At 35.3% G+C, this 25151-nt stretch overlaps 1 pseudogene; it reads left to right on the top strand.

Moving 5' to 3' along the window:
* The first annotated feature begins 259 nt into the window (after positions 1 to 259).
* Positions 260 to 22831, top strand: LOC128219961 (neutral alpha-glucosidase AB-like; annotated as a pseudogene).
* Positions 22832 to 25151: the final 2320 nt, after the last annotated feature.

Raw genomic sequence — 25151 nt, 5'->3', positions numbered from 1 at the left:
CGAAGTACGTGAGCTGGGAATATCGACCCATGCAAAAGAAATCGAGATAAATATCACCAAATTATGAATCGCTCCACTATTTTACTCAATTAATTTATAAGCGTATAGATGATGCTTAGACTATCCATCAATAATTTGGCGCGGGTTTCTTACGCAGCCAATCAGGTTCAATTATTTACCTATTTGAGACGATTCAATTAAAACGTTTTTACAACCCTTTAACCTGTATTTCAAATTAATGTTCTTGTTTCAGCGTATATGCGATGGCCACGATCCAGATGCTGGTTGGCCTACTGTTTCTGTTTGATCTTGTAGCAAATGTCAGCAGAGAAAACTTTAAAACTTGCAACCAAAGCAGCTTTTGCAAGTCAGTACACTTAATTTTCATTAAACATTTTTATGTTCTTGTAAAAAACATGCAGTGTATTGTTCATGTGTTTTAATTTTTAGTTTTCTTATACATAAGGACGATAGGTGTTAAAATATATTTTATGTGAGATTATATATTTGTTTGCCTATGGACGTTTTCTTGTAAAAATAAGTAATAAAAGAGTACTTTATTTAGGAGTTGAGTTTCTATTGTATTGTTTTTAAGTGTAAATAGTTCCCAGTGAAACGTTAAAAGATCATTTTATTTTAGACGACATCGAAGACTACGGTCGGATGCCAGCCGCTATGTTGTACTTATGGAATCGATGAAAATTCAGCCATCCGGAATGAAAATGCAAATATTGAACACAAAGAATAATGTCAGGCTGCTGATGCAAGTTACAGCTATAAAAGATAACACAGCCAGACTCAAAATAAATGAGCTTAAACCACTGAGAACGCGCTATGAGATCCCTGTGGTGATGTTTTAGTTGGGGACCCCAAAACTCAAAAGTAAGTCGACTTGTCTTCGAACGACCATTTCTTACTATTTTCAGTAATTTGACGCCATTGCTAAGATGTCTTTATGACTTTATTTTAATACCACTGTTTAAACACTAATGCAACCATTGGATACGACCTAGTATTTTTTGTTAAGTGCTATGAAAAATCAACACAATTGTTACCAATACAATGTTTGCCAAAACTAAACTTAATTATACAAAAAACAGCATGAAGGTATTGGAGCGCTCAGACTCAAGCATCAGTCTCGGATTTGAAGAGAACAAGATACTAATAACGAGCCGTCCATTCCGTGTGGACTTCATCAATAAAGAAGAGCCTGTAGTCAGCATCAATGCTCAGGGACTGCTCAAGTTTGAGCACTTCCGGAAACGAAACCCACCACAAAAGTAAGTACCTTACGGGGGCGGTAGTGGTCTCATCTTTCTATGTTATAGTAAAAAGTTTAAAAATAAATCCAGTTTCCTAACAGCTGCTCTTTAATCACCCAAATGATATATTGGTATATCACGGGTGCAAAACAGTGGCTCCAGCTCTTTTAGGAGCTGTGTATAAAAAAAGAGCCAATGACACTTCCGAGCTGGAGCAAAAGAACGGATATCATCATAAAACGTAAGTATGACTCGTTATTTTATCTAATATCACAATTATGAGGGCATATTTGAGTTATCGGGAAATGCAGTGCCAAATAAATATGTTTAATCTCCACACGTCTTTCGGTTATTTTGTAAACATATGGAGTTATAAAACCGATTCTCCTATCAAACACATGCATATTTACAAACGAAAGTAGAACATTTTCACCAATTTTCAGCTGAATTTCACTCAAGAAGCTTACATTTAAGATCAAACCAGTATTATCGAGTGCTTTTATTTTGTCGGGAATAAAAATGACCGCCTGTTTACTGGAATAAGCATGTTATACTCTTTTTTCTGGGTTGAGATGGAGCCAAAAGCCAGGGAGCTGGAGCCAAAGCGTGGAGGCTGAGCCAATAAGCTGTATAATAATGCACGTTTTGATGAGAAATATCGGCAAATTCCGAACGTTAATTTAGGAACTAGGACTAGGTTTTGTAAATGTGTGACTACATATTGTAGGAAAAGGTTGCTTTGCTAAGTAATGGTCAAAAATTGTTCTTATGTAATTACAAAAATAGATGGTTTCATGCAACCACTATTTTGTGTACGTAAACACTAATAATCTGTAAGTTTTCAATCGTCTATATTTGATTGTGGTAACCATCCATTAACTGGGCCTACCGCTGTTTATATCTACTGTAACTATCCATTAACTGGGCCTACCGCTGTTTATATCTACTGTAACTATCCATTAACTGGGCCTACCGCTGTTTATATCTACTGTAACTATCCATTAACTGGGCCTACCGCTGTTTATATCTACTGTAACTATCCATTAACTGGGCCTACCGCTGTTTATATCTACAGCCTGACCTGAATAAAACCAGTAATAGCTGACTGTTGAGTTTTTGAAATAAATTTATTGGAAAGCTAGTGATATATTGATTGGACAAAATATCATGTTGACCACAAACAAAAGTTGGTGTTCGAAATTAAAAAAATTCCAGTAAGATGGCATTCTTGTTCAAATCTGCTATACATTTATATTGATGAATGAGCATCCGTCGTTATTGATTATAATCAAGTAAATAGATAGATTTAAATGGTAAACCAGTATTATTACAAACATTAAGCTGGTTATAAGGTTATTAGTATGTATTTACCCAAATAAATTGTAATTGGGGGTGCTTTGCATTAAACTCTTTTTTTGTTGAAAGACGTACTCATAACCTTTAACCTAAGATTCCACTAAAATAATTTTGAAAGCAATTTTATTAGTTAATGCAATCATGAATCACGGAGATTGGTGACTATATTGAAATTTAAAACATTTTACATTGTAGAGAAAAAAACAGCTGTGTTGATATAGCTTATTATTGTTTTATTAATCTTGCGTATGTTAAATTAGACTATGATAATAATCAGATAAAAAAAGCTGAACAATATTCGTGTTGGTTATCTTTATATAATGCAAAACCAATTTAACAGGCATAAAACAATTGACTGCAGCTCATCGATAACACCCACATGTGCATTGAGGTAGATGGGTAGCCAGGGTGTGGTGACACTTTGTAGGGGCTGGTTAGAAATTTGGTTTACCCGTGATTTCAGTGAGGGAGAGGAGGAGCCAAAGGAACCCCCAATGGCAAAACAAGCTGATAAGAACAAGGTTGAGCATGTTTGGTTCCTAACAATATATAGGGTTCCCTTTGGTAACTGTAAAAGACTGCTTCCTACGGTGAATAAAACAACACCACTATGCTAGGTATCAAACATAAGTAAAAAAACATTCAATTTGAAAATGATATCATAAAGCTTGACATATCAGTATTCTCTTTTCTTTTCGTGATTCCAATTCATTGCTATGCCATGGCACACTGTAATCCACTTGTTGTAACACATCTGTATGTATTGCACATGTGTATGTTTCTTTCTCCAGAAGGAGGGGGAGAAGAAAGGAAATGAGGAAAATGACGCCAACGAGCCGGGGATGTGGGAGGAGACTTTCAAGGACTTCCATGACTCTAAACCATATGGTGGGTGACTGATTACTGTCAGTTGAATTGTTTCTGAGCATTTCTGTTCAGAATATACAATGCGTCTTATGTTGTTTCTGGCATTTTCGGCTTTGTTACATATTAATGAATTTAGTGAGATAATTTAAATCTATTCCATTCAATCATAAAGGAGTTTTAAGATTTTAAAAGTTTTATGTGGTATTACATATACTGTTTAACTGATGCACATTTCTTTTGTGAGACGTTAAATTAGATTTGTGATTAATAACAGGGCCCTCATCTGTGGGTGTTGATGTGTCATTCCCTGGGTTCAAGTATGTTTATGGCATACCGGAACATGCAGAGTCGATGGCCCTTAAAACCACCAAGTAAGTATGTCTATGGTGTAAAGGAACATGCCGAGTATAATTTTATTGCCCGTAGAACCACCAAGTTAGCATGCCTATGTTGTACTGGGACATGCATATTTTATTGCCCTTAAAACCATCAAGTAAGTATGTCTATGGTGTACTGAAACATGCAGAGCTTATGGCCCTTAAACACATCCAATAAGTATGCCTATGGTGTACGGGAACATGCAGACTTTATGGCCCTTAAAACAATCAAGTAAGTATGTCTATGATGTACTGGAACATGCAAACTCTATGACCCTTAAAACCATCAAGTAAGTATGTCTATGGTATACTGAAACATGCAGAGGTTATGGCCCTTAAACACATCCAGTAAGTATGTCTATAATGTACTGGAACATGCAGACTCTATGGCCCTTAAAACCATCAAGTAAGTATGTCTATGATGTACTGGAACATGCAGACTATATGGCCCTTAAAACCATTAAGTAATGTACATAGCAATTAATTATGTTTTTACTGATTACCAGAATTAACAATAAAAACAAACCTTTATGTAAAAATATACATACATGTTTAATACTGCTCCAGGAGTGGAGACCCGTACCGGCTATTCAATCTGGATGTGTTTGAGTATGAGCTGTACAACCCCATGGCTCTCTACGGCTCCGTGCCCGTCATGCTGGCTCATAAGTACGTTACATAACATGATCGTCTGTTGGCTAGTGTATAGTCGGCTAACAGAAGCAGAAGAATATCTCAGATGTGATGATCTTCATATAAAGATGTTTATTTGACTACATATTATTAAATGTGTAAAATTAAAAGTCAATTGTCTATGTTTCATTTAATGACCAGAACTTTACGTTTTTAGAATATAACACGAAATGAAATCAACATTGTTGTGAACGATTATACTGTTGCTTTCGCGATAATGTATGACATGTTTATGACATTGAGATTACCGTGAATAAGTATTGTTCCGATAATCAATTATATTAAAAACATGATTGGAATATCGGTAACTTTCGATAGTGATTTGTCATAATCAATTATAGAGGATATATCCTTACACAATGCCAAGACCATTTGGGTCCAACTTCTCATCTTTCAAAACATTTGGGTCCAACTTCTCATCTTTCAAAACATATAATTTCCTTCCAAGTTTTCAACGTTTCTCCTCTTTATTCAAATACTTTGATTGGTAATGGATGTAATCAATTAAGGCTTTTTGAATGAAAATAACATAACAAGCATATATTAAGTAGTGAAATTTGTTCACATGTGCATGAGGATATTCCATTGTTAATCGATAATTGTCCGAGTTTCATTATTTTTGTTCATTGATAAGAAAATTTGGTACATTTTACTGACAGCGCAAATTTATATCTTAAAAAAGCAATTAAGCGTTGATGTGTTTCACAAGAATGAAGACTCAACAGCTTGAATGGAGTCAAACAGGCAAGCATGTGTATTTCAGTGAGAAGCGGACTGTGGGAGTGTTCTGGCACAATGCCGCAGAGTCGTGGGTAGACATCAGCTTCAACACTGTCGACAAGGCATGTAGCTATTAATTTGTCACCCACCAATTCCGTCATTAACCCTTGTTATTCCCTTTGATTTTCTATCTATATTTAGTCAATTTAAAGTTTTGGATAACAGAAACATTTCAAGAAACTATTAGCCGAATACAAAATATAAAGAATAAAAATATTTTCCTACCTACCTAAGCTATACTTGGGGCTATGAAGCCTGAAACAAACATATTATTTATGTACGCCTTATTAAAATATGTCAATGTTTTACTGATTTCGTAACGTATGAATGCAAGTGGCTCAGTAACATTGAGTAGCAAGCTATTTATAGATGATGAAGCTATTGCAATGTCATTGCTATTCGTGTAGTTTTACTCAACATTAGTGTGCTAATTTTTCACTATGATTTTGTATGAAAGATAGCATTGTTTATTTACCAGAACTTTCTGTCAAAGGTTGAGGATATTGTGGGTCGAGGGAGAAATGAAATGCCTCAGACAAACACACACTGGATCTCAGAGAGTGGCGTTATCGATGTGTTTATTATGATGGGACCCACCGCACATGACGTTTTCTACCAATACGCTCAGCTGACGGGTTCCACAAACCTCCCGCCGGTATGCCTTTCTGTGATATATCAGGGCAAAATTTAGATATGTTTAAACGAATTTGTGTTAAGCAAACAAATAATTGAGCAAACTACATTAAAAAAGCCATTGATTAAAAAAATACTTTCCTTATACAATACCTGAGCTCTCTTTCTTAACAATGCTAACCTTTGTTGTTGTTGTTTTCTACATGTTAAATAACATTTTGCTTTTTGAAATACTAACATAATATTAACTTATACTTATTCTGTTATTCTCTATTGTTATGTCCTTTCCATATTTGATGTTGTTTATGTCCATAGGCTAGTTTATGCCGATTTGCTAATACTTTTTGAAACGTTATATTGTTTGGAAAATAATGCCACTCAATGTCCTTTTGGAATATTTAAGTATTTAAAGTTTACCCGCTTTCAGTTTGAGCATTTATATTAGCCACTTCCTTCAAAAAAGAGTGACATCATATTTGGTGGTGCTATAAATTATAAGGTCTGCCTGCGCCTTTTAGCTGTTTAATGACTTGGACCCACTGCAACACCTGTGCAGTTAAAGAGGATTAAGAAGCTGAAAGGGAGGACTTTACAGGATGTGTTTCAGTGATAATTTACATCCAAATATTCAGTCACTTAAAGAAGAAAGCAAGACGATGGCCAACCTCGGTTAAATGTGTGTGTGCGTGGGGTGGGGGCTTGGGGCTGACCAGGCTTTGTGCTCGTCAAATTAGTTTGGTTGCAATGAATTGTTCATAAGGGAGGCTCCGATCTTCACCTAAGATAATCATCATAACCAATGTTGTCAGAGTTTTGTTTCAGATGTTTGCGATATCCTACCATCAGTGTCGATGGAACTATAACGACCAGGGCGATGTTGAAAAGTAAGAGTGACAAAAAACATTAACGTCGCCATTATCAGGCCTGATTAATTACTAAGAAAACCTACATCATTAGCTATCATATAGTTTCTGAAATATATAGGTAAACGGAAAATATCGCTAAAAGTTAACAAAAGATTTGTTTAAATAGTATAGTTTTTGCCTATTAATTGTGTTTCCGTTATCTAATGATCTGAAATAGACTTTGTATACACTTAGACAATGATCCGTCAAACTTGCTGACCGTAAACTGCTATTTGCTATTTCAGTGTTGACGCCAATTTTGACATATACGACATTCCGTATGACGTTATTTGGCTAGACATCGATCACGCAGATGGTAAAAGGTTCGTAGACTATGTTAAGTTACTTTTTGTAACGTGTACAAACCTTTTAAACGTTCATTTTAACTACTGGTTGTTCATGAAAGAACTTTAACATTTTATAGTATCTTTATGTACAAAATTGAAAGTTATTTAAGAACTTGATGTTTATGTTGAAAAGAAATTCAATTACTGACACTTTCTAATTTGATTGTGTTTATAGCTATATGCCTGATCTAACAAATGATTTTAATTTTAGTTATAAATTAAATATTTTACATGAGGTAAAACTAGAAGGATATCATGTGCAAACAAGAAATAAATCTTACATCCTTGAATTGAAATTATGATAGTTTGTGTTGTTCATTGATCTAATTCAAGGATTTTTCCTGATTAACAGCTAAGAATAATTTCAGTACAACATTTTGATAATAATAGAATGGTAAGGAGTGAAAGTAAAACAACATATACTGTTAAAACTAATCAGCGATATGGTATACACTGAACTATGGTATACACTGAACTAAGTAGGCTGATTTTAAAGTCAATTTGTTTCTTGTATTATATCATATGAAACGAATTTTAAACCAGTTACACTGCTTTATTGTAAATAGAAATATTTTGCTCTTAAACACATAGAATTGAGACATAAAAGTCTACAAATAGTCCAAAACATCAAGCAAACTAATTACAGCACTGCACAAGCAGGTCACCGTATTATTGAGACAATTAACATTTGCACAATATGACAACACTACAAAATCAGGTTCCTTCGTAATCAGGTCACATTTATAAAAATGTCTTACGCTTTTATGCATGAATCCGCAATGGCTGTTTTAAGAGATTGAAAGATTCCTAATGAGTCTTGTATTTTACGATATTGTTTTCTTCGAATCTGAAAATTGGTATACATTTGGTTCCTGTAATGAGATGGATGTTATAAGCTTTGTGTAATCTAGTTAGAACTTGGAACACTGTATATTGTCTGATAATAACTTATGGCCCCTTTACGCATAATGCCTGTATTGAAGGAAACTGATTTAATTTAACACGTAAATAGCATATGCTGTTACTAAATTTTGCAGTGAGGGAAACCGATATGTTGCAAATAAAAATGTCAGTTTGGCAGAGCTTTGGTAGAAACACTTTAAAAACATGCTTGCCTTTATTTAGAGTTTATTCAATACTCATTTTCTTTAAATCTGGCAGGTACTTTACCTGGGATGCAAGAAAGTTTCCTAACCCTATCGAGATGGTGAACAACATTGCGAGCAAGGGCCGTAAGATGGTGACCATTGTAGACCCTCACCTGAAGGTTGATGGCAACTACCGGATCAACAAGGAGGCCAAGGATCAGGGGTTGTATGTGAAGAACAAGGATGGCAATGACTATGAAGGCTGGTGCTGGTCGGGTATGAAAACATTAGTTTTTTTTGTGTTTTGTTACCGCAACCAAGAAGGTAAGGTAAAAATGGTACTGGTAAAGATTTCCGCCTCTTACCCAAGAGGTTTTGGGTTTGATCCCAAAAAAAATGGAATTTCAACTCCAGGAAACAACTTGTACATTTTGTTTCGAAAAAGGCTATTGATATCGTTCTGATAGTATTTGGATGCCCAAATCGATGTATGAAAACACCTCAATTTATCAAATTATTTTTAGAGACTACAAAACAATAAATAATATGTTATATCATCAATAAGAAGTCTTAAAATTTAACTTTTCACCCTGTATCTGCAGAAACCTCCAGCTGGCCAGACTTCACCAACCCGAAGGTACGTAAATGGTGGGCGAGCAAGTTCCTGTTTGACGATTACAAGGGCAGCACCGCCGACCTGTTCACCTGGAATGACATGAACGAGCCGGCTGTGTTCAACGGACCGGAAATCACTCTCCACAAGGACGCAAAACACATGGGCGGCTTCGAAAATAGGGACCTTCACAACATATATGGCTACTATATGGTAGGTGTGTTTTAATTGAAATTACATGTGGTTGAATGGGAACCCTAGTGGTAAGGAATATTAGGACACAACCATACACCTTAAGCAAAAACATTACCGGAACTTTGAATTTATAAAAAAATAATTGCTGTGACATACAGCACTAACGGTACGCATCCACTCGGTACATTTCAGCAACAAGCGTCAGCGGAGGGTCAGTTGTTGAGAAGTAACAACAAGGAAAGGCCCTTTGTACTCACCAGGGCGTTCTTCGCTGGATCCCAGAGATGGGGTATGTACGTACATATAAGGTTTCCATTGTACAGTACGTTAAATTATAGACGCCACGTGACCCACATACTAATCGGTCGTAAGGATTTTATGAGTAAAAAGAATATGTAAATACAGTATCGAAAACAATAGTACAACCATTCTTTTCGCTCTGAATGATTGCTAACTAGACCATTTCATGCAAGATTTCATTTGAATTAAAGAACAAAACTATTCACTGCAATAACTTTGTAATGTTTTTTGGTTTTATAAAGCAGTATGCAAGAAATACCTTTGAAATACATATTTATATTTTATAAACAATTATTGATTTGACAACATAGTCTCTCTCGTTATAAATAAAACAAATGTTTTCCCAAAATTTAACACATGATCCGGACGTACGGGTGTCATTCCAAAATAATTTCTACGAGATATTTTTGTTACTGGATTTGTTTCGTAGATTCCATTGTTTTATAATATTAAAAAACATTTTAATTTATTAATATGTAAATGCAAGTTCTTCACAGCTCGATACAATGTTCCCTTTTCATTATCAACCTGCCTCTTTTCTTTAGCACCCTGCCCTTTTGAAAGCCTGGTTTAATTCCTAATATGTGCATTTGACGAGACCACCGCATTCTATTTCTGACAAGTTTTTTGATAATGTACTTTATTGAATGCGGTAGATATTGACCGGCGATCGGTTAGGTGGTAGGTATATTTGTCCTATTTGTTGTGTACAACACTCTTGGCCAATTTATACTGACATGTGGAGTAAGCCGATGTCCCCCGGCACTCTGAACCTTATGAGACTTTTTTTAATAAATGTCTCTTAATAATACTTATTGACGGTATCTATATTATTTAACTTCTATTATATTATCTATGTACTTTTCAAGAAGGGGGCAATTTAAACTTTGTCATACAATCATGTTCCTATATCGTCGAAGCGGAAAACGGAAATTCGTAAAAGCAATGAACCTTTTGTTTAGTGATAATGTTTAGCATAATCTCACTTCTGTAAAGAATTTGAACTATATAAAACAAGAAACTAAAATACAATGTCAAATTCATGTTTTTATTCAAAAACTAACACTAAAACTGGTCAAAGTAGTCAAACTTTCAATTCCTTTAACATATTTGAAAAAAACATCACTAAAGAGGAGTGTACTATGGACGAACAACAAGATCATTTACACCCTGAACATTGATAAAATCTTATACTAAAAATGCATGATAAATTCAATAGCTGTATATAGGCGTTATAGCGCCATGAAGTACATTGACGGGAGTGAAAGGGCGGGGTTTGTCCGAAAAGGGTAGAAGTTCATAGATAAAGTTTAAACCAGATGTAAGCAACAATCACAATTTGCCAATATCTCTTTTTAAATGTATTAATTATATTACTTTAATAAAATGGCTGACTAACAATATGGAATCTACACCATAATTAATATTGTTTTTAAATTATATTATATAATGCAGTTGATTCAGTTGTACACTAGTACAATTTTTATTGACCGTAATGATATAAGCAATTCGAGCTTTGACGTGTGGCTTCAACAAGCTCATAGCGAATTGTTTGACTGCATTGCTTATCCCTGTAATTTTGATTGTATTTAAAATGTGAGAATTTGTATAAATGGTAATACATAATTATTTTGGTAACTTCCTGCCTCTGTCCCTGAAGGTGCGGCATGGACGGGTGACAACGCGGCAGAGTGGTCCATCTCAAGGTGTCAATTCCAATGTTACTTTCGCTCAGTCTTGTCGGCATCACCCACTCTGGCGCTGACGTTGGCGGCTTCTTCAATAATCCCGACCCAGAGCTCCTTACTCGCTGGTATCAGGTCAGTGGTTTTAGAATACATATTTCTGGGCTTTGGCATATATTTTTCCACAAAGAGCCATATTCAATCATTAAGCTTGCTATCTGAGAGTTTCTTAATGCCAACGTCCTAGCCTTTGACAGGGAACTAAATTGCAAAAAGACGTTTCCTTATTCCTGTATTGTAACATAATACAAAAATATTCTCATAACTTTGATCATTAATTGTGACCCTGAATGAAGGATTTTTTAGACACACAATAATTTAGTTTAAATGATAATTTAAAGCTATGACCCATGCTTGAATTAACCTTTCAACTGCTTATGATAGTGTTTACAGTTTGGCCCTCCTGACATTTGTATTGATGGTGGTGCTTTTGTGTTGAGGAGATAAATTTGATGCTTCACATGAAATTATTTTGTGAAAAAAACGAACATTTTGGGACTGCCTTCTTCCATATTTTATCTCATATACTTCGATATGCAAATTTTACATATTTACCAGAATTTACATCCGTTTATATACCGTAAATGTCTTAGCAAACGCGCAAACCCTAATTGACGCGCCGGGGGTCCTTTTATGAGTCCATTTTTTTTCTGCGACATGAGCAATGATAACCTTAACGCAAACAATTATTCTGATGAAAAGTATTCCATTCCCTATTGTATACAATGAAAGGTGCCATATGGTCAATGAACCATTTTTTTCATTAACCACAAGGGTGTGTACATGTGTATACAGGTTTGATCTGCGGATATTTATTGGTTATTCATAATTTTGACCAGATTTAGCGGGTTCTAAAAGTGCTCAATGAGGAAAATGGTTCTTTTTCACTGGCAGGGTTCTCAAAAAACACGCGCACTGCACGTTTGATAGGACACACACCGTATTCATATTCTGTTGCTGAGGAAAAAATTGAGATTGTAATCATTTACTCAGCAAAGTGGAAAAGAAAAACAACACATTGTAAGCAGAAAACATGCCATACTGATTAAATCCTTTAAGTAATTAATGAAGTATTATGAAAGTACACTAGCATTATTCCTACATCAGTAAACACAGGCTTGGAGTATTGTTAGCACAATATTATAAGTTATGAGAATTAAAATTTCTTATTTGGCATATAAGTAAAGAACAAGTGAAGGCTGTTTACAGCATACACGTTCTTCTAAAAAAAACACAAATATATAGTTTCTAATCTCAATTTCCTTTAATTCCAATGAGAATATACATGGATGTGTGTATGGTCTTGTGGTATGGGGTTTGACCCCCAAAAGGGGTTCTTGATCATGGTCTTTCGAAATGGACGCCAGGACTGGCTTTTAACCACAGAGTTATTCTATAAGCGATCAGATTCTCGTTAATTACCCAACTAAAAAAACTAGTATAAACTTAACAATCAAACCTGTATTAAGTGGCCACATTTTGGAAAAGGGTATCGCTGTTGGCTGCTTAAGACAGGTTATCCTGGTGGTAAATTGCTGTGCACTACGACCGTTTTCTAAGAATTTTATACACTCATCATAGTCTTGCGATTTGTCTCACTGCAATAATGATCCAAATGAAATCACAGACAATGAATTTTTGGCTAAAGTTAGCGCGTTAATATGGAAATAATTTCCCTTCGAAAGTGAAAATTGAAAAGAATACAAATTATTACTCGTTTCGATGCTTCACGTGACAACAGTAAATCCATAAAAACTGGTTTTCTTTGTCCTTGTTCTGAAACTCGTTATTCAAGTTTCTAAGTATTTATTAAATGTGTGAATTATATTTCAAACATTCGCTAACGTGTTACATGATACATCATGAGAAATTTCCGAGGTCGACGAATTTTACCGTACGCTATGGTACATATATCCTTGTATTGGAAAAATTGGTGTCTTAAATAAACACGCTATCTAATTTCTTATCTCAGCGTGGGCATTTTTCTAGTGGAAATTTCTTGACATGGGCTGAGTGGCCGTTAATAAGTGTCTATATTGCTTCATTTTATTAATGATTAATGACCGCGGCCGCGTAAGACAGTAGGCTGCTGAATGCATGTACTTAATATACTTAAAACGTACGGGAGGAATTTGGAATGGCCGGATACTACTGGTGACACTTTTTAACAGGTAACCGGATTGACTGTACATGTTTTTCAGATCTTAATAAACTAAATTCATATAATTTCTGTGTAATATTTTAGCAGTTACGTCATTCATACATCACAACCCAATTGTGCTTTTAGGCAGCAGCGTTCCAGCCATTTTTCCGAGCCCACGCCCACGAGTTCTCAAAACGTCGAGAACCGTACTTACAGCCCAAAAAGAACATGCAGGTGATACGGGACGCCATAAGGGCCCGCTATTCCTACCTACCCCTTTGGTACACACTGTTTTACGAAGGGGAGCAAAGTGGGGCCCCGCCCATGAGACCCCTGTGGGTAGAATACCCGACAGACAAGAGAACCTTCAAAATGGATGATGAATACCTCATTGGTAGGAAGTTTCATCTTGCAAATGCATTGTTGTTGAAATGTTACCATTTAGGAGCTGCTAAGTTAACTTCAATAAAAAAGAGATCACGTAATCAGCATTGTTTATATTCATAAGTATTCAATATAATATCATTTCATAAAATAATTAAACAGTCCGATTCTGAAATGTAACATTTCATACTCTCTATTGAACATTAAGTAAAAATGTTCTTTTCGTAGTGTGAAGCCAGTTACTTTAGTTATTTTTATTTCATTAAAGGAACATCACTGCTGGTAAAACCAATCACTGAAAAGGGACAAACAGGGACGCATGTTTACTTCCCTGGAAAGGATCAGGTATCAGATTGTGGGATAGTCTAGCGAAAATATTTGGTTTGCTTATATCAATATATGCGTTCGGTAGCTTTCACTATATGAACACAAATTAATTAGACAATATCAATTGGCATATAACATTACTCGAGTGGGAGCCTAATTGTGCTTATTTTATGTTATTTATTTGTCGGCCGTTGTCAGAGGTGGTCAAAGTAGTCCATTGGATTATAGACCAATGTGCTATTATGTATGGAGGATATATTGTAAGTGACGGGGTTATAAGTGACCCGATATGGGGTATACGGGGCAAAGGAAACCATATCGATTGAGAGCGAAGCTCGACAACCGTTCCCATGTTTAAATGTTTAATTTATTCATCGGAATCGGAAAACAGACGCAATATTGGTACGATATAAATTTGGTGACCCGATATGGAAAAATATGTGGTCACCGCGTAACCAGTCCTGGACCACTGCGTTGCGTTATTTATGTATGGAGGCGTGATATACTCCCTTATTGGTCAATTGAATTGTTGGATGAGAATCATCGGCATGTTGGTTGCATTAGTTACCTTTCCTTTGCTCCTTTGATACGAAGTTTTACAATGAATGTTAGTATAAATCTACTATTTTAGAAAACCCGTGCATTTAATCTTGTTGTCATATGATGTTTCTGTGTGACGCAGTTGTGGTATGACATCGCCAGCTACAATAGCTACAAGGGTGGCCAGTCTACATATGTTGAAGCTCCTCTTAGCAAGGTTGGTACAGTAATTATCTCATAATTATTTACGTTTTCACCTTTTTTTTTTTCAAGCAGTCTTGTTCAAGCATCGACATCCCTCTTTTTCGGTACGTTTACAGCATAGAAACCGTTTAATCTAAGTAAATGCACGTTGTGTAGTTAACAAATTACAATAGTTACTGCATACCTCATAATTCAGCCTACTAAAATAAAAATAGTATGTTTCTCTTTTATGCTAGTAAAATATATAATGCAACAAAGGAGTTTCAGCCTTAATCGTTATGTTTGTATTCATTCAAATAATAGCTATTTGTTCATGTGTTATTTTTTAGATCCCAGTGTTTCAGAAAGGAGGCTCAATAATTCCGAGGAAAATGAGAATACGTCGGTCATCGGGGCTGATGAAACATGATCCATTCACTCTGGTCGTGTGCCTCGATAAATCAGTAAGTACAAACAAATGAGAATACATCGGTCTTCACCACTGATGTCACATGATCCATTCACTCTGGTCGTGTGCCTCGATAAATCAGTAAGTACAAACAAATGAGAATACATCGGTCTTCACCACTGATGTCTCATGATCCATTCACTCTGGTCGTGTGCCTCGATAAATCAGTAAGTACAAACAAATGAGAATACATCGGTCTTCACCACTGATGTCACATTATCCATTCACAATATAGGTTCCTTATTGTATGCTGACCTTTAAGTTAACTGAACACTATTCAAGAAATATTACACACCACTGAGGGTCATATGACATTATAAGGACCGGCCAGTTAGCCACCAAAGGTGTATATGGACCGAGGCGTTAGCCGAGGTCCATTCACCTTCGGGGGCTGACTGACCGGTCCTAATAATGTCATATGGCCCGAAGTGGTGTGTTATATTTCTTATATATTTCCGAACACTTTTTATTACAGGACAATATTTTTAAAGCGATTTAAATGTGTTTTATTTAACAAACCTGATAATGTTTACTTGCGACAAATTTTCGCCGTTGTGAAAATAAAAGGCCGCACTAAACAATCGTATGACGTCAGCGGTCCATATTACATTTTTGGCGAGGTCCGGACCGGCCAAAAATATAATATGGACCGCTGACGTCATAAAACGGGATTTTCATCAAAATACAGTGATATACGGACCGATCGAGATTATATACATTAAGAAGGGACAAATTTATGTGAGGTATAATATATAGAAATAAATGTATTCACAGTCCACTACTGTGTCGTTTCTTAATTCGAACCTTGATGAATATAAAACAACGTATTTGAACGTTTATGATTTGTGTACACATGTTTCTACATGTGAAGTTTACCTTATCTCCTCACATGTCTATGCTGCCCGCCCGTTGCAAATGTAACGTATAATATAAGATTTATCAGAGAGTACTCCGGTATTGATTATGAATTAATTTACTAAGAATGAAAGATTTAAAAAATGATATTTAAATGACATCCATCAAACTGCTGTTGCTTGGATAAAATGGTTAATTGTTTGGTTAATTGTTTGAGAGGACAGCTTATTATGCAATAAATCAGAATTTGTTTAACATTTATACTTCGTCTGAATTAAAATGATGCTTGTTGGGAAAGTACACTGTTTAACAGTTAAAGGCTGGAATGAACTGGAAACCTATATTTGGAAATACATTCACATGTTACAAGAAAAATATATCATTCCCTGCCATTTAAGGTACATGTACAGTAGGTTTAAAACGCATTTACGATGGCTTTAATAAGTCAAAAGTCGTATTGTAAACTTGTGATAATTGACATGATTTTTGTATATTGCAGGGATCAGCGACAGGCAGTTTATATGTAGATGACTACAATTCTTTCAACTACAGGAAAGGCGAACATTTACTGCGTTCGTTCTCATTTCAACACAATGAATTCCATAGCCGGTAAGTAGACCCTTGTATTCTTAAAAAGGTATTCAATAACCAAACATGCATGAAGTATTCAGTTGAAGTATTGACCTTCATAATACACCTTTTCGAGGTCGTACCCATTTGCAAAGGCCCAAAAAAATGGTTTACAGCCCGAGTGCGTAGCACGAGGGTTGTACACTATTTTAAGAGAGTTATTGCTATTGTTGCATAAACTACACACCATGAGAAACTTTTATTTAAAAAAACTATTAAATGTCACGAAAGAGCAAAAACATTTAGTTCAAAATAACCTCCATAACAGGTACGTGTATGACGTCACGAGCTATGTCAATTAGCTGGATTAGTTGGATTATTTACCTACAATAGATATCGGGTAATCGATTAATTACCGATGTATTTCTAATTTAACATTCGTATGTTTTGGCAACTAATTCAAACCGGGAAAAATGTTAAAATGATCTGGATAAAATGTACAGCATTTTTTGTTCTTTGTTTACGACGTAATGGAATCATATCCATTGAATTCGTTTGTTCTAAATAAAATCGACAGAAATAAATAAAGTTGGGAAGAGTTTAAGTTTTAGACTTAATTTAGTGCTTTTAAAGAAAATAAATAGTCAAACTGACAACTGCAGAAAGTACTATCTAGTAAGTCACATCAGCTTGCCAGGAAAAGACAACTCAGAGGAAAATATTCAATGTTGTTTATTTCATCTCTTTAATATTTGTATACAGCTATAAGCCTATATGCTGAAATATGTTTTTGTGCAAGAGTTTGCAACACGGACCCACTTTCGCTCATAGTCTATTGTTATGATGCGGGGCCCTGATAACGCTTATGTAAAACAAAAAGCCGGTCAATAACTGCACGTGAATTGACTTATTAATGCACGTTTTCTGCCAATAACACCCGGGTTTTTATGTTTTAATGTACTGTGATAACGGATCGAAAACACACATTGTATGCAATAATATATTTTAAGATATAAATAACTTCATCAAAACCGTGACAGTGGAATGGAAGCATTTAGTGTCAGTAAGCATAAATATATTTAACAATAAAAGCAAATGACAATTTAAGAGCCCCATTCGGTGGTGTACGATCAAGTGGTGCAACAGAATAGTTTTACAGTTGCTTCTACAAAGTGTTTTATTCCTTTTGTTCAAACTGTTTTATGAACAACAATCGTTAACAAGTTTCTAAAATGTAAAAACAACAACAACATAAACGATGCTAAAGATGGCATTTGGCATTTCTGTCAAAGTGTTGTTTCAAAACTTTATTGGCTACGGTATCTTCGTTAGCAGCTGGACCAGAATAGCTCTTAAGATCTGTCATATTGGGGCGCTCCTGTGGCATGAACCTCATTGTTTCCAAGTCTGCTTGTGGTGAGCATGACATTGTTCTCAAATGGAGTTCGGTGTAAGTTTGTAAGTGCGTCGAACATTCAAGTTTGGCTTGTACGGGCTGCAACTTAGCCATGCATTGGGGGACGTATATTGTAATGGAGATTGATAAGGCATATAACAGCTATGAGAACTGCATATTGTAATTGAGATCAGGTACATATCAGATATGAGAACTGTATATAGTAATGGGATAAGCTTAATAGCAGTTATAAGAACTGAACATTGTAATGGAGATAATTACATAGCAGTTCTGAGAAGTGCATATAGTAATAGGGATTAGGTCCATATCAGATACGAGAACTGTATATTGTAAAGGTGATAAGGTGCATAGTGGGTAAGGGAACTGTATATTATATTGGAGATAAGATAAATAGCAGATATGAGAACTGTATATAGTAATGGATGTAAGATACATAGCAAATATGAGAACTGTATATTGTAATGGAGATAAGGTACGAAGCATACAAGGTCCATAGCAGATATGAGAACTGTATGTATATTGTAATTGAGATAAGGTACACAGTGGGTATGAGAACTGTATATTGTAATGGAGATAAGGTACATATCAGTTATGAGAACTGTATATCATAAAAGAGATAAGGTCCATAGCAGATATGAGAACTGTTTACTGTAATGGGGATAAGGTACATACATGTAAGAAAATAACAAAAAAATGAACTATTTTATTTTGTAATTGAGAATGATAAGGAAAAGAACAGACATGAGAAATGTGTACTGTAATGATAAGGTACATAACATATATATGCGAACCTTATATTGTAGTCAAGGGCAAATATTATTGGCAGGGCTCCGGGGATACTCCCCCAGAAAACCTTACAATTTCAAGTTCTAAATGGTGCATTTTCGATACACGCTATTTCTGTTTTGCTCCTCTATTGAAATAAAAAAATGGGGGGGGGGACCTGGACCTGGACCCGCTAGTGGTAATGGACACTTGTAATGCTGATTCCTTCCATGCAGATTTGAAAAAAAAATCTGTTACATTAAAAACTGTATGAAGCGGCCATAAATTGAATGCATTGAAGCAAATTATTGTTTGTGCTTTAAACGCTTTTAGCAATTTCCAATTTAATTAAACTTCACAAATCTATATTCAACCACACACTTCGTTGAAACTTAAAACAAAAAATGCATGATGTAAAGTCTCCGCGGAAAGCGCTCTATACAAATGAAGGTGTGGTGCAAATGTTTGAATACCGTTAATATAATTGATCGCAAGTAAATTACTTTTGTCATGTTAGACTTTTTTTCTCCTGCAAATGGTTTACTTGGTGTCTCAGAGACATCTTTCTATGATAAAAACACCGGTAAAATCAAGAAATAAATGTTCTGTAAACTGGCACGCAATTCTTCTTTCATGGTGACATGCCATAGAATATAGTCATTTAAAACTATATGAAAGTGTACATTTCTATGTATAATCTAATAGATTTTTGTTTTGTTTTCTGAAAATATCAGTCTGATTTAGCATGACTTTGTAGCCATTTTCACAAGTAGCCTTCCTGTGATCTTGATTCATTTTTGTCTTGCTATCGAAATGACGAAAACATAAGCAACAACCCAAAACGTTTCGTGTTGTTTGTACAAAGAAGTGTAGGACCGGGATGGCCTTTTTGGCAAAGGCCCTTTGTAAAAAATGTATTGGAAGTTACCCTCGAATAATGGCCCTTTCTTGGAAATCATCTTTTCAGTGTTGATCCTGTTTGACCTACATTTGATAATGTTGCAGATCTGGCGACAAATTTTGCAGTTTCTCAACCAAGGAATGGGTGGAGAAGATTGTGATAATCGGGCTCTCTGCACGCCCAACTAAAGCCATTCTCAATGTTAAAGGTATGTCAACCATCATTTCTTAGCTTAATTAATCTTATGTTTATGTTATTTCAATTCTATCAAGATCACTATCAATGTAGACGGGAGTGCTTTTAGAATTTCGAGTATAATGTTAATTAAACCCATCCACCCAAAGCTTTTCTTAACACTTAAATTTAAAGTTCAGGCATAAAGGGAAGAATTATTTTGTACATGTAAATGTTTATGCTTGCTTAGCTTGACTGGGTACGAAATGCTAAAGTATGAGTTATTGTGATAGAGGACTGTCCGTCCTCCGTCGTCAGTCATTTGTCGTAAACATTTTCCTTCAATCAGCTTCTTTTCTGAACCAATAAGCCATTTCACAGAAATGTTCCTTGAATAGTCATCTTCTCGCTTCCTTAAAATAAAGTGGTTCAATATAGAAATCCGGTTGTCATGGCAACCAAAAGGAAAGAAATGTAAATATTCATCTCAGTAACCGCTGGCCCGATTTTAAAATAATTCTAATACTTCGCTGACACAAATGTTTCTTAGATGGCACTTAATACCTTCAAGCCTTGTTGGTTTGTTAAAAAATATGTCGACAGGGACGGTCTAGTTTTCACTATATCACAAAATCTGCATAGGCAGTTTAAGTAAGAAAGACAACTCCAGCGGGAAGTCTGTTGGTTTATCTGGCAAAATCTACCATTGAAATCTTCTTTGACACTGCTTGGCCCAAACCTTTAAAAAAAGTGTTCTGGCTAAAATTAAAACATCATTAAATCGTTGTCAGAAACCACTGTCCGTTTTGAAAAGAATTGCACAGAAATGTTCCAATGCTTACACTAAACTTATTACTCGGGTGAACGTTAAGAGCCATCTTGACCCTGTTACTTTGTGTTTTGAGCATTTACTTGAAAGCGTTTTCCCTGATATGAAACAAGTTAATACCAAGAATTTTTTTCAAAATAAACGATCCTTTGTATTCACGAATATAGTGGTGCAGGGGCGTTCCAATTCTAGACGAAAAATATGCATTTTGAAAGAAATTGTTTCATTATTTTAAACAATATGGTGTGAATTGTAATAAGGTTCAGCAAGTGGAAAATAGTTTTTTGTTTGTTTGTGAATTCGAGGCCTTCATTATGTCCATATCGAGACACCTTTTGCGACTTTCAATATGTCTGAATAATTCTTTGATACAAACTGATACACAAGTCCAGCATATAAAATACCGAAGTTGGAATAAAAGCTAAATAACAGCTCAAGAATTTCCAGCAAATACATTGTAAGCTTTCCATATTTGTCATTTTCATGGTTAATGTACTGATGAGTTTAGACTATTTTGTATTTTGATCCACATTTGTATAACGGTATTAAACAAGACTTTTGGGCTTTTGTATATATTGGTTTACTTACTGGTCCAATCCATTTAGAATGCTTTACAATCCTCATTGAAGACACCATGATCCTACCATGTGTCTCATACTAATGCTCTGTTTGTAACTACAAATATTCCTACCAATAAGGAATTAAAGATGTATTGGTAGTATCTGTCACATTTTTCTATCATCATCAAGATATTTGCAATTATATAATAACAAGACTTGATTGTGTTTTTTTTCGTGTAATTGAAGAGAATTGTTCAGATATAAACAAGAATGATCATGTAAAATGAAAATCTGACCGTAGTAAATTTCAATTTATTTAACTAATTTTACAATAAATAACGGGACTGTTTTAAGCTATGTTGTTGCAACGTACGTCCTCCTCGCATCTATTTGCCGTACGTGTGTATCAGTATGTATAAGAGACCGCATATATTGGTACTCTGGATTGTTTATTTCCTACTAAATACTCACACAAAATCCTTTAAAGGTCCATAGACTCCTTAAAAGGATAAATTTCACAATTTATAGTGTGCTTAAGATGACACTGTTGTAAAGGACTTAATATTGTCCCAACAAGTTTATTGTTGTAAACATGTTGATGATTTTCACACATTATTACAGGGGTGGAAAGCAGTCTACAGCTGTCGTATAGCAGCGACAACAACCAAGTCATTATACGGAAGCCAGGAGTCAACATTGCCAAAGATTTTAGTATTAAATTGTCTTAGCTGTACACCAAAAAATGCTAATCTTTTGCACTTATAAAAATGGTGTTATTTTTTACAAGGAGAAGAACTGCATTGTTAAGTTACTATGCATTATAGTTTAGATTTTCAGTTAGATATTAAGTTTCAATTTGTCAATCTGTTATTCCAGTTTATTTGAATATATTGGTGGTGCCTATAACAACAGCTATGTGTATAAAGTCTTGTTTAATGGTCTTATTTAATTTAAAGAAGACTAAAAATGATTTTACACCAAAAGGAAGAAAAATAAGCAAGATGAGGTGTCTTAATTTAAAAAATACATATTTATACATTAAATGAACAATAGAGGGAATATAAAATATTAGTTGTTAAAATTCAAAAATGTTCAGTAATTTTCACTAAGAAGCTTTAGGAATACCGCTTCACAGTTTTAACTAAGTGAAGAGAAATATGCTTGGAGAATGGCTTCAGTCTCACACAAATAAGATACCATTTGCTTTAGTGTTTGTTCATTGTATGTGTACATTTGTATTATTTGTGGTAAATCTGTTTTTGGAATAAGCGTGCATCATTAAGGGTTAGGCATCCTTTTGGCCATGATTTACCATTATATTTGAAAAGTTATATGTCCATTTGATTCCAGTAAAAGTACAATCACTCTTTTTTGTTATAGTCGTATGTACAATCAGTATTGTTATGTGGTAAATTGTATTTATTTTCTGTTTGTTAATACACTTTTAATGCAACTGTATACTTTATCAAATGCATAGTTGCTCTTTTTAAGTTGAAATGTATTCAATATAAGTGTAGAGGTTTGTTAATATATCAAATAAATTGTGAACTGCAGTGAAATTGCTTGTTCTTTAAAATGGGATGAAATGCTTCTAACTTGCATTAACATATATGACAAACGTTTCCCTTTCACTCCTAATATATTTCACTTAGTCTTTTAGTAAAAATGCAATCTAGAACTGCGGGAATTTTCCCAACCGCTCGAGTGCGTCAAAGCGCTGTGCAATAGTTTGGAATCCCATCGTTTTTTTTCATACATTTAAGAATAAACTAAAATGATAGTTTAAACAGAAACATGGTTTTCATTGGCTTGTGGATTATATTGATGTCATCTGATTTTGACAGCGTAAGGGGGAGAACTTCATAATACTATTTTATTAAACGCTCACAGCCTTTATCTTTATAATATAAGGTATTTAAAGATAGCAAACGCGTAGTGTACAATTTTTATTTATTGTTTCCAAAATAAGTATAAGATAGTATAACTTCAATTACACTCAAGAGACGATTGAGACGGTAAGCACTAGCTAAAACACTGTTTAATAACGATGCCGAATAACTTATTTTAGGCGCATTTTAAATTATCTTAAGACTATTCTCTGCCAAACGTTCGACCAGTTGCAACGTGCCGTCTGGGACGGCCGTCCGCATCCTCCTCGCTGTCTGAGTGATAATGGACTGGTTATCGCGTGGGTTTTGTATATTTAAAGAATCTTGTCAAAAAGAACGTTGTCATCTCAGTCGCGTATTTCCATACCCATCATCTTCGTAGAATTCGAGCAAATGTAGGTCGAATGTTGTATTCTCGATTCACTCTCGATTCACTTATAAAGAGGATACGTTAGCAGAGTTGACCCATTAAGACAGTGGCGGTACAAGTTCGAGTCATTGTTTTCCAATATTTGTTTTTCGTGTCCTGAAAAGCGCATTGTCTAGCAGCATCTATCGCAAGACCTTCGATCTACAGATATATTTGTAATTTGTCTTTGTATTCCGATTGACAATTATCAAAAGTTTAATTTATAAAGAGCTCACTGGGTCATCATGCTCGTTCTCGGAGGAGCCCGCTCGTCTTCATCGTCATGTTCAATCATTTCTTTTCCATGTGAGGTGTACATACCCTCTCCGTTGTAAGAAGTGCCTAACTCAATATCGTCGACATGCATTATTCTCTTATTTCGCAGCATAAAATCTATTTTACTCAAGATTTTGTGGCAGATTTCGCAAGCGAATATGTTGATATATTGAGGGAAATACGTAAGTAAGGAGGTTTTATATTATAGCTGGTATGATTTATTGTGGTTACAGTTAGCGCTGACGTAGACAGCTAGTATGTATTTTGATCCACAAGTGAACTACGACATTAAACAAGCAGATCACGCTAAAGAGTTATTTTAGGAATTAATTGCGGGATTGATGTCATTATCGGGGTAAGAACGCAATTGGGCTCATGGCCAAAGTGTGTGAAATCGGAAAGACTCAACGCGTACTTTGACCAGCCCAAGTGCGTTCAAATCCCCGATAAAGACATCACTCCCGCAATTCATTTCTTATATTTACACCAAAAGTTCATTATTTCATTCAAGAACTTTTAAAAACGACTTCATTTTATTAAAGAAAACCTTTCAGTAATCCTTTCGTATCCATGCCGTAGATAGAACGACCGGACTGTAAACGGAAACATTTTATGACGTCACAAGTTATTCGGAAAATATCAACAACTTGAAATCACTTTTAAACGAAAAATTGAAATACTAATGGCAACAAAACATTTAACACATCCTAAATTAACACTTTCTAAAATGTTGATTTATATTTTACGGGACCTGCTGACACGATACAAACAATAACATAATCAACAATTTTCATGTATATTTTTATGCGATGATTTGCGATCCAAACATATCCGAAGATGTTGCGTTCATCGGGTGATAACAACAATTGCCGAAAGGTAGTTCATTTTAGGAATGGAAGTGCAGGTGTAAATATAAAGATATAGTGGACTGTGGCCCGCATTGAAAGAAAATGAGGCTCTCGGAGTGATTGAGATGAAACAAGGTGAGAGTCAGGAGACCCTTAGAGAGATTGAAAGGAACGCGGAGAGAGTCAGGAGGCCTCGGATTGATTGAGGAGGAACGCGGAGAGAGTCAGTAGAGCCTGGGAGTGATTGAGGAGAAACGAGAAGAGAGTCAGGATGCCCTAAGAGAGATTGAGAAGGAACGCAGTTAGAGTCAGGAGGCCTCTGAGTGATTGAGGAGGAAAGCGGAGAAAGTCAGGAGGCCCTCTGAGTGATTGAGGAGGAACGAGAAGAGAGTAAGGAGGCCCTAAGCATGAGGGAGGAGGAACGCGGAGAGAGTCAGGAGGTCCTCTGAGT

Source organism: Mya arenaria, chromosome 15 (assembly GCF_026914265.1).
Source record: "Mya arenaria isolate MELC-2E11 chromosome 15, ASM2691426v1".
Taxonomy (NCBI): domain Eukaryota; kingdom Metazoa; phylum Mollusca; class Bivalvia; order Myida; family Myidae; genus Mya; species Mya arenaria.
The sequence above is the reverse complement of the archived record's forward strand: the minus strand, read 5'-3'. Positions and strand labels throughout refer to the sequence as shown.